The sequence below is a fragment of the Dicentrarchus labrax genome, unplaced genomic scaffold (genome assembly GCF_905237075.1).
Source record: "Dicentrarchus labrax unplaced genomic scaffold, dlabrax2021, whole genome shotgun sequence".
Lineage (NCBI taxonomy): Eukaryota > Metazoa > Chordata > Actinopteri > Moronidae > Dicentrarchus > Dicentrarchus labrax.
The window spans coordinates 17,610,535-17,621,984 of NW_026136705.1; positions in this window are offsets into that span (position 1 = coordinate 17,610,535).

Here is an 11,450-nt window from a genome sequence, read left to right on the forward strand (position 1 = left end):
TCTAGTTATTCAGTTATCCACGGATTTCTAAGTCAAAGAAAATCTGTATGTTTATGAGAAATATAAAGTAAAAAATAGGGCTGTCCCCGACAAAAGATTCTCCTAGTTGACTAGTAGTTTTACATCATGCCAATAGTCGACTGGTCATTGAATGTTTATGATATTATTATTTAAATATAAATATTTTAACAGCTGCCTATTAAATGCGAACAGTAATGATTCTGAATGTGTCAGAACAACCAGCACAGAGACTGAACATTTAGTTCAACACAGTATAACATCACACAAGTCTTGTGGTTCGAAACCTGGAGTAACTCATCAAGGAGGTTGTGTTCAGTCCAGCCTTGGTCACTGGGAGACTGCTGAGCCCCAGTTTGTTGCCCGCTCGCCCCACTGTGCCTATGCTGCTCATTCCAGCCCACTCCACAGCAGTCCAAAGCTCCTGTGCTAGTGGTATAAACAAGCAAGCTTGCAGTTAGGTAATAGAACCGCTAACTAGCGAGCGACAGCAGCTGTTAAAGCTAGTATATGCAGCAGTGCTGTGTTACAAGAGAAAGGGTCTGTGTTGCAACAATCCCCTGATACTTTCCTCCCGGTGACAAGGCCCGGCTCCCGTTTGTTTCTGTTTTCTTCATGTTATCGCGATGACACCATGTGAACTGAGGCACTGATTGAGAGGCTAGATGAAGAGACTCTCCAGGCTAGGCACCCATGGACACTTACACATGTGCATATGCAACACACCCCTCTACCCCCCCCCGCCGCTTTTTACCCTCAGTGCGACAAGCGGGGTTCCGCTGGCTGCGCGGATGCTGGCTGCGCGGATGCTGGCTGCGCTGCGGCTGCCTGTCTGCGCTGGTGCGCCTCCACCCCCCCTTTCCCACCTCCCGGTTGCAAGTTGTTTTGAGTTTTATGTTGTAAAGTGTGATCATATGTGCTCATGTTGCTGAGGTTTTTTCCATGTCCCACACTGTACTCCCCTACAGGAGCAGAGTCTGGGAGCTGCTTTTTTCTCCTCCCCTCTCCTCTTGTTTTTCTCCCCCCCTGTTCCCCCCACAAGTAATTTCCCCACGGGATTATTAAAGTATATCTGATTCTGATTCTGATTCTGATCCAACTAATGAAAAGTGCGTCAATTAAAACTCTTCTCATCCACTAACAGTTTACTCAACTTTTAGGGGACATTCATACACCTACAGAAGTATACAACCCCTACCCCCAACAAAACCCCATCCATCTCTCACTATGATTCTGCTTTCTGTGAATGACTAAAACAACCCTTCTGACAGTGCCACATGGACCAGCATTCAAATAAGTGGGATCAGGATCAAAACCATACATGGCTGTTCCTGATCCTGCTGTGTGTGAGTGTGTGTTTGTTTTTGTATATATGTGCACACGTGTGAATAAGCGAAGCTGATGGCCTTCAGATGCAGCTGCCACCCTGGACTGAGTGCTCACACGCTGGTGCCAGCGTCTCATCATGGGGTATGCAAAACATGTGAGAGAGTGACCTGCGCTCGCAAACCATTCATTCTTTCTCTTGGAATTATGCAGCCCTGGAGATAGAAAGACACACAGCAGGAAAAGATGAACACTCATCCCATTGTACCTCAACTGATCTCATCAACTGATTAGCTGTTCTCATACTGTATTCTTATTCCCTTATGGCATGGTGTGTTCATGTATGAGCAAGAACAATGTTTTGTCAGCTCTGCATAATCAGTTATGTTGCCCTTTAAGTTAGTAAGTTTTACCCATGTGCATTGAGAAGTCCTTTAAAGCATTATTTTATGTTATAATGGAGCACAAATGAGTAAAGATGGTTTCCCAAAGGAGAGGCACTATAAATATATCTTCCTGTTTACATCCAATTTATATTTTACATCCAATCCATAGTCTGGAAGCATGTAGAAGTGGTGATTCACATAATAAGTAGTTTTTATTTAGAAATATTTATGTACATGTATATGTACAATTGTAGGACATACAAGTTATTAATAAACAGCAGTCTTGTGACAAATAGTGTATAATATTGCATTTCCATAATTTTGATGATTACATCAGTCCAAACAAAAAATGAAACCCTATAAACAACCTTTAGATTTCAATTGTATTTATGTGAGGAAACACATACACTGATAACAATGACAGTAATAATAAGAGATAAATATAAGAGGGCAAAAAGTAGGCAATTTGATCGCAGTAACCCCTTGACTTTTTCTGTAATGCAACCATTAGGCCAAAAATCTCATTTGTATAATAATGATAATAATGTAATGGGAAAATAACTGAAGCCTTTTATGCTTCCCTAAGGATCTTTGTCCATTTTGGTCATTTTGTAACCAGGAATTTCTCTTGCCCATTAGAAGTTGTTTTAGGATACATAACATGACATTTACTATGGATTAATTAATGCTCCCAAAAGAAAGAAACATCATGCCACCCTGCTCATTTTTTTCTTTATCAACAGCTTGCTCATAAATCAGAATACATGAGCAGTTGTGTTTTTAGAGGCTGCTCATATCTGGTTGCTTACATATTGAAGGACAACACATTATTAAATTGAGCTTTACGTCATAGGCTCTTGCTGACTGAAGCACAGTGAACATGAGAAAATGGTCTGTTTTTGCTCTAATATCTCTGAGGGGTGGTGATTTATCATTGGTTTTGGGTAAAAAACAAATTTTGATATGGATTTAAAAACTTCCACCTATTATTCTTGGCTGGCCATATTATAAAATACAATAATGAATCAATAACTAATTATTTTACACATACAAGTAATCCACACAGATTACATAATTGGTGTATATTGGAAATATTTCTAGACTTAATGGTCTTTCACTGGTTTGTAATACAATTGGAAAAACGTTCAGTACACAATTTTACATATTAACAAATCATTATTTGTATTTTTGAAATTAGTTGTGTTTATAGCTGTTATTTATATGCAGTACTGTTTTCATTCACCCATTTCAGCACACTGTATGATGTGTTTTTGTTCCCACAAACACTCATTTACACAGATTAGAATACGTCATTCACTGTAATGCAGTGAATTTCAACAGAACCACTCAACTAAAGCATCCAAACTTGCAGAGTTGAATCAGCACCTCTCTGACACTCATCAGCTTCATAAAGGTCAGATTTATTAAATGCCTGGTGTAGACATATCAAACTACAATAGCATTATCTAACTGTACCTCATAAACTGGCAAGCCAGTGTACAATGTAACAAGTGCAATACTCATTTCTTGTAAGTGTAATAAAAGTGTGTTAGCATAGTCTTTCAGTTTTATTGCTGAAACATGTATAACCTATGACAGAAATAGCCAGCAGTCATCGGAAAAAGGGTTTGGCTTAAAAAGCAGCAGATCTTGAGACAATCCACTGCACCAGATCGAGCGGATAGGAGCCATGTTGGCCTTGGACTTAAGGCTGCTCCTAGTTAATGTCCAGTCTCGATGAAATGAGACTCAGGCTGGCCAAACAACTGGAAATTAAAGACTGTTGTACCCACATCTTTAAAGAAACCTGCTGCATCACCATCCTGGATCAAGCACTCGACAGGTAGACCATTTTCTGAGCCCACATACCACAGGACGAGAGGATTCCACATCCTGTGTTTACGATCAATGATGCTTGGTGCACAAATACAGTCAAAGTTGATGGACACTTTTCCCTTTTATGTGAAGATGAAACCATATTATCATCACTATCTTGCTGCAGCTTATTACATTCCCCCGGAAACAAATTCAAGGTGCACTGAAGATTTATTTCCTAGGTGTGTATATATTGCTTATTTTTTATGTTATTCTGTGAATTTAATTATCTTTGTCTATGTGTGTAGCATGAAGACACTCCAAACTTTCATTTTGTTATACAACCTTGTGTTGTATAACGATGAATACATTTCCTTGATTCCTTGATTAAACCCTCCAGTCTTTAATTTTAATAGAGAGTAAGACACATAACACAAGGTGAATCATTATGTATGATGGGGACAGTAAGAGAAACGTGGGAAGTAGTTGAGAAAGACAGCATCATAGAAGGAGGTGGCATTTAAAATGTATAGCTGTTGTTGTTATTTGTATCCCATTACCATGAGAAGCAAAATGACCGCATTGTGTCATCAATAGTGAGTGAGAAAAGGAGTGTCACCTTTAGAGTGAGCAAGAAACAATACCTGTAATGGCTCATTGTGTCCATGGTAAACTCAATGAGCTCATCTTTTTAGGCTGTTTTTGGCTGCCAGGAACAGATAATGCGCTTGTTAAATATTCATGTAATTACTACAGATAAAGGGCCTTTCTTGTGCCGTGAGGTGACATTTCAAATGTCATTCAATAAATCCTTGAGTCTAACCTATTCCTTTCTTCAGTTCTTATTTCAGGTTCAAATATATCAGATGAAAATATAATGATCTCCAAAGTAAAGCAGGGCCTCTGCAAGAACAAGTCATGAAATCATATACAAAAATATGAGAAGTAGTTTGTCTATATGCAGGGAGTACTAAATGTGCAAAAAGAATGGATCCTATGGCTGTATAATATAGCAGCAGAATTAAATTCATCCATCCATCCACAGTAGGAATTTCAGATATATAAATGTGAGCTTGGTGTGAGATGCACCAAGCTCACATTTATATATCTGAAATTCCTTCAAGAAGAATTAAAATGAAATGTCAATTAAAAAATCAGTTAGCTGACATATTTTCCTAATTGAAATGAGAAAAGCTTCTTTAAAAGGAGTTGTTATTTTAACGCTGACTAGAATGAGTGAACTCGAGTTAGGTGAGGATCTAACCTAAATATACATTCTAACTCTAAAAATAGGAATTTGACCTGAGTTGAATATTGTAAAATTACAGCAGCTGGAGGTTAAATTGACTCTGGACTGTTAATATTCTAAAATATACTTTTATACTGAAAATGTATTTTACCATTCTCAGGTTTTTATGTTGATATGAAACATCAAATCATGCCAAAGCATGTAATACACACACTGGTCCACCATGACAGAGTCACGTTTTGCCACACCTAGGCATGCCAATGTCATGTTTTCAACAAATGCTCATTTTGTGGTTGAGCTAGCTAGCAATAATAAATACGGTTACTCTTTCAAAATAAAGCTCAAGGTCACAATTTGGTTAAATTTAGGCAACAAAACTACTTTGTTAGGTTTAGGCTCGAAAAAGTACTTGATGAGGTTCAGGAAAAGAATTTAGCTACCTAACAAAATCAGTGTTGACTTTTGGTTGGACAAGGGACTCCAACAGCAGCCACCTAGGTGAAAGTCCTGTATGTGCTTGAGCCATTGATCCAGCCCACCTCCCTCTAAATAGTCCCTTCTCCAAATGCTTGCACAGCTTGTACTGTCAAAAGTGAAATGCACTGGTTGTTTGTTCAAAGACCTAAAAGGATTGCAACATACTTGTATGGAAAATTTGGATGTTCAGAAAGGACGGATGTGTGAAAGAGGATGAACATACTGTGGGAGGAGGAAGTTGTCAGGTTAGCCTGGTCTGGGACATAATATTATAATATTATGAGCATTAGGTGAAACCTGGAAAAGGAAGACATTAGAGATGTATGCAAAGGAGGAGGTGAAAAGAAGGGATGAGAGGATGAGAGGATGTGAATGGGGATGGACAGAAGGAGGGATTAGGCGGTGAAAATAAAATGACAAAGGAAAGGGGAAGAAAGGGCGGGTTCAGGGTGCGAACTACAGCAGAGCCAGGGGGAGCTGGGCTGAAATTTTGGGGGGGGTCTCTAAAATATTGACAATATGCTATTTTGCCATGCATTTCTATTTTTCTATATCTTCATCATCATGGATTATGCATAAACTAACACTACTATTGATGTATGATTTGTGTGTGATGGTGATTCATCACTAATTCACTTTAATAAAGATACTGCTGTTCTTGCCATCACCATTGAAGTGCGAGCACAATGTCATTAACTTCAGTTCAGAAAATATCAGAAAATATACATGAAATAAACGCTCCTAGTCCCAGTCAGTCAGCGCGCCCGATTATTTATTGCTCTATTTTGTCCGCATACTGTGTGTCACGGTCAGTCCACCCTCTTGTGTCTGAAACAAGATTCTATAAAATTCCAATTAACCGAAATGTCAACATTTTTCTTTTTATTTAGTATTACAACATTTAACTGTGTGTGGTTCAGTGTTGGATTGTGTATGTAATTGTCCGTATGTTGAATGGGTAAATGTATGTGTAAGTCGAGCTCTCATATTAAAAGGAAGGGAAAATATGATTTAAATTACCACTTTGATTTCAATTAATTTACCATGGAAGGGGTTAAAACTGTCATCATGTGGTATTCACTTCCTAGCAATATCTCAAACCCACTTAGACGATACATTTAATTATGGATCAGTTGGTATTCAGGGGTATAGTGTATATAGAAGAGATAGGGATGTATATGAGGATGGTGTCGTGGTATATATTCAAAGTCACATACTAGTGAGAGTGAGATATGATTTATTGTCTGTGGATACTGAAGTACTTTGGTTGCAAATTAATTTACCACATTTGAAACCTCTGCTAGTAGGATGCTGCTATAGACCTCCAAATGCAAAGATAATTAATTTGGATAAAGTGTGTGAAATGTTAGACAAAGTGTGTGACCTTGATAGTGAGATATATTTCCTAGGAGATTTGAACATCAACTGGAAGTTGCTGCACTGTGCACTTAGACAGAAAGTTATAGGCTATAACTAATGCATTTAACTTGGTGCAAATGGGGAACCAATCGACAAGAGTGTGCATAAACACTAAAAGATTAGTCTAAAAGTGTGACTTTTATTGAACACATATATACAAATTTTTATAATTTATGTTCTAATGCATTATCATTACCAATGGGGTGTAATTCTGACTATAATTTAGTGGTGCTTGTAAAAAAGACAACAGTTCCAAAAGCAGGAGGGTAGTTTTTAGGAGATCAATGAAAACCTTTTGTGAAGAGTCATTTATGGAGGATGTTAAAAATATATGTTGGGAATATGTACTTGTGAAGGATAATCCAGATGATATTTGGTATTTATGCGAGTGATTGCGAAGCATGCACCAATTAGAAAGCAGACATTTGGGAACCTAACCCTGGCTAGATGAGGAATTAAAGGAACTGATGAAACAAAGAGATAATGTATGAATGTAGCTATCACATCATGATATAAGTCTGATTGGCAAATCGATAGGGGGTTAATGAATTATGTAACATTAAATAAAAATAAAAATAAAATGTTTTATGAGAATAAAATTAGGGGTGTAAAGAATGATAAGAATAAGTTGTAGAGTTTAGTAAATGGCATGATGGGATGCAGGCCAAAGTCCTGCCCAGCATATCTTGAAGTGGAAGGGAAATTCTTGACTAAATCTGTACAAATTGCTAATTATTTGAATGATTAATTTCATGATAAAGTTAATAATTTGAGGAATAATATGCAGCAAACAAGTGATAGTATCTCCACAATATTAATTAAGAATTTAAAAATGAAGAATAAGGAGTGTCAATTTAAAATTGCAAATGTAACAATTACAGATGTTGAGTGTCTGCTTAAGAAATGTAAGGATGTCAGTTGTAGATTTGAATTGCCGTTCCTGTCTGTCATATTATTAATTTGAGTATTGACAAATGTATTTGTCCACAGGTATGGGAGATAGCAAAGGTTATACCACTTACAAAATAATCCAGCTGCCCCATTTTCTAGTACAAATAGCCACCCTATAAGTTTGTTACTAGCTTTAGGAAAGGTAATGGAGAGAATTATTTTTGAAGAAATACAAACTTATTTTGATATTAATAACTTTGACACAAATTATAGATGGTTGGCAAAGTGAGCAAGATAAAGGGAAATTAGTGATTAGATAGTCAAGGATCAAACATGTTACATGTGGAGTACCTCAAGGTAGCTGTTTAGGGCCGTTATCTGTTTTTGCTAACAATCTTCCTTTAGTATTAGAAAAGGCTCAAATTGCTATGTATGCAGATGAGTCGACATTATATACAGCAGCATGAACAAAACAAGAGCTGAACAACAGTTCAGAAAAGGAGATAAAGTTTGTGGTAGAATGGGTAATGAGCAACAAGTTATCAGCTAAGCTGAACCAACTCTGAAATTAAATATAAACAATATACCCACTGAACAAGTAGTAGAGACAAAACTTCTGGGTATAATTTTGGATCATAAATCATCTTGGTCTAAATAAATTGATAGCATTGTGAGTCAAATGGGTGACATGTGTCACTGTTTAGAAGAGTTCAGTCAGGACCACTTTTGTCAAAATATCTTATATTGCAAGCAGAATTTTACATTTGGCGGTATGGCTCTGTTCTGGGACCTCCTTGTCCTTCCGCGTGCCTACGTGGAAAACCTTAAGGCAGGGAGAGCACACCTCCCTGCCCTTCCATGTGCATACATGGAAAAGTTTAAGACAAGGAGAGCGGCAGCAGAGACCCCCCAGGGTACAGAACAGAGCAAGCATCAATGGCAATCAGAAAATGACATTGATTAATTAGAAACAACATAAAAAGGAGGAGCTGGGGTGGAGGTGGGTGAAAAAAGGCTTGTAGAGGAGCAGCAGAGATAGGCAGGCAAGCTTAAGCAGCTTAAATAAGGCGCCACGTAGATGTTGCCAATTGGATGCTTGAGGAAATCAGGTGAGCTGTCAGCTGACTGTGTATGGTATCCAATGGGAAGCTTAGAGGAATCAGCTGATGTATGTTTATGACTAGCTATGATCGTATGATATAGGAGTAACTGAAAGCTAAGCCTGACTTTGTGCCCTGCCTGAACTAACGCTATGCTCAATTTTTTAAATGTATGCCACCAGATGTCATTAAACAACTTTTGAATGTTGTAGTTCTGTCATAGCTTGATTACTGTTACTGTTCTTTACATATGTTTACATATGTAACACACAGACGGATTTTCCTTATGATTATTTATTTTTATTTTTATGGTTATTAAGAAGGTTATTACTATTTATTTGTATTAATGAAGGAAACAACTGTATTATCAATTCTTGAGAAAGTATGATTGAATTATAATTTATTTTTGTGTATGACGTAATGCTTGTTGGAAACAATGACAATTAGTTTTTCTTCCAATTGTATTTGTATGTTAATTTCAATGAGATGAGCTTTTGTGTGTGTGTTGTGTTTTTACGTGGTTACAGTGTGTATAAGTGTACATGACTGTGTGTGTGGTGGACCCCAGGAAGAATAGCCAATGCTTGTGCTGGTGCTTATGGGGATCCTAATAAACAAACAAACAAATATAGTGTCTAATCCTGTATATTGCATTGTTTTTGGTATTATAAATTCTTCTTTTTATTAAACTTTCTCAGTAGCACTCTGTTTCTGCCAGTAGTCACCATACGAATGGTGATACCTTCTGTAAAGAAGATACATTACAACTGCAAGCAAGTGATACATCTGTGCCAAATGTTTTTTTCTCAATTCCACGAGCAACAACTTTAATGAGATAAAGAGACAGTAGATGAAAGAACCATTGATGTCTCTGCTCATGTGAACAAATGCTGTTTTCATCATTTCAGTGCTCTGTTAGATCATTTTTTGCGTTAGGTCACTCATTTAGCAGCTAATGGGTTGTTATCAGCAGTGCACCACCCAGTGGCTCAGAGTGGCCTCAGGCTTACAGCATGAAACAGTCTTGTTATCCATTTCTGCTCTGTGATCACAGTGTTTTCTGTCAAGTAAACAACAATCATACTGGGAAAAAATCACTTAAAAAAATTCTAGATTATTATGACAATCCAGGAAGTTCCTCATTTACATTCAGGTCAGGTTTTTAGCCGCTGCAGTGTCTTTTAGACCCTGACATTTCTCTCAATGAATCACTGTGATTTTAGGTCCTGTGGTGTTGTTTCTGTTAGCTGGGTTCATCTGCATACGGTTAATAAATTGCCTTTCTCGCTGCACCGTGACTTTTTGAAAAAAAAAAAAAAATTGACATTCAAGTAGGGTTTCAATCTCTTTAAAGAACACAGGAGATCATTGGATTATTTCTTCATCTCTTTGGTTTTCACCAGTTAGCATACATAAACAGTTTAAATGGCTACTTGCTGTGCATCTTCAATCTGTCAGAGGTAGCAACACATGAGTGCACTTATATGTGCCAGCACAGGTGTGTATGATAAAAGGACAAATACACATGCCTCAACATGAACATTTGTCCTTCACTTGTGAATCTACTCAGTGGCTTTAAAATTTTGGATAATTCATCCCTTCCTCCAAAGCCCCATTTCTTTTCTTTTCTTTCTTTTCATAGACAGAAAGTCATCTGGCACAGTAAACTCATCTGTAAAGGAGACTGATGGCTAACAATTGATGTGCCAATCCCGTCTAGACAGCAACACTTCATCCAATTATGTTGGGAATACAAACATGATCGCAACAACAATGGCAGGATTACTACCATCATAAAGAGGAGAAGAAGAAGTGGAGGAAGACAAGTGATGGGGATGAAATTGACAAAGGAAGATAGATGGCGACAAGCCTGGACTATGGAGGACATGATGGTATCAGTTGTGAGAGATATGGATTTTATTTAGAGGGAGGAACAAATACAAATAAATGTAGCTGCGGTGGCGTTGTGTCGCATTGAGTGGGCGTCAGTGAGACGGAGGCTTGTGATTGAGTTCATGTGTGTAGCAAAGAAAATGTCAATATGAAGACAATAATACATACACAGACACACACACAAACACACACACACACACACACACACCGCACATGAATGCCTCATAATAGTTTTGCCGGCAAAACAAGACAAAATAAATTGTAAGGTCAACATATGTGCAAGGTCTAATCATATCCAGTTATTCAAGCTTTGTTAACTTTATTGGAATTCCAGCGTTGAAAGATGTGTTGATGACAATCAAACAGGGATGAAAACATAATCCCCTTCAGACTTGGGTAAAAACCATAAAACCATACTAGCTTACACAGTTTACCATTGACACCGTTTGTATTTAATCAATTCAGAATTTCTACACAATCTTTTATTTTTTCATTAATGCTGTCATGAAAATACAGTACAGTACACAGCAGTACTGAATTAGGTTACTTTTCTAAGATATCTTCCCATTCATTTAATAATCCATGCCCTTTAGGATTTGTGGTGGAAATAATAAAATATTGATTTTTCATTTGACATTCTGGGATGCAATTAAAGCCGACCCTGGACTCAAACCTAAGAATGCTGCCTGTGATGTCTAATGGTTGTGTGGAGATTTTATTTGGTGTGGGGAGATCTAAAAAATGCTGACGTAATGTCTGATGACCGGCCACAAACAGGCATCCTGCCAGACAGTTAAAGATGATATGTGGATAGATCAACCTCCTTTAAAAAGGTTTGCGCTGGCTCAGACCAGTCTTCTATTGCTCAGATGTGTG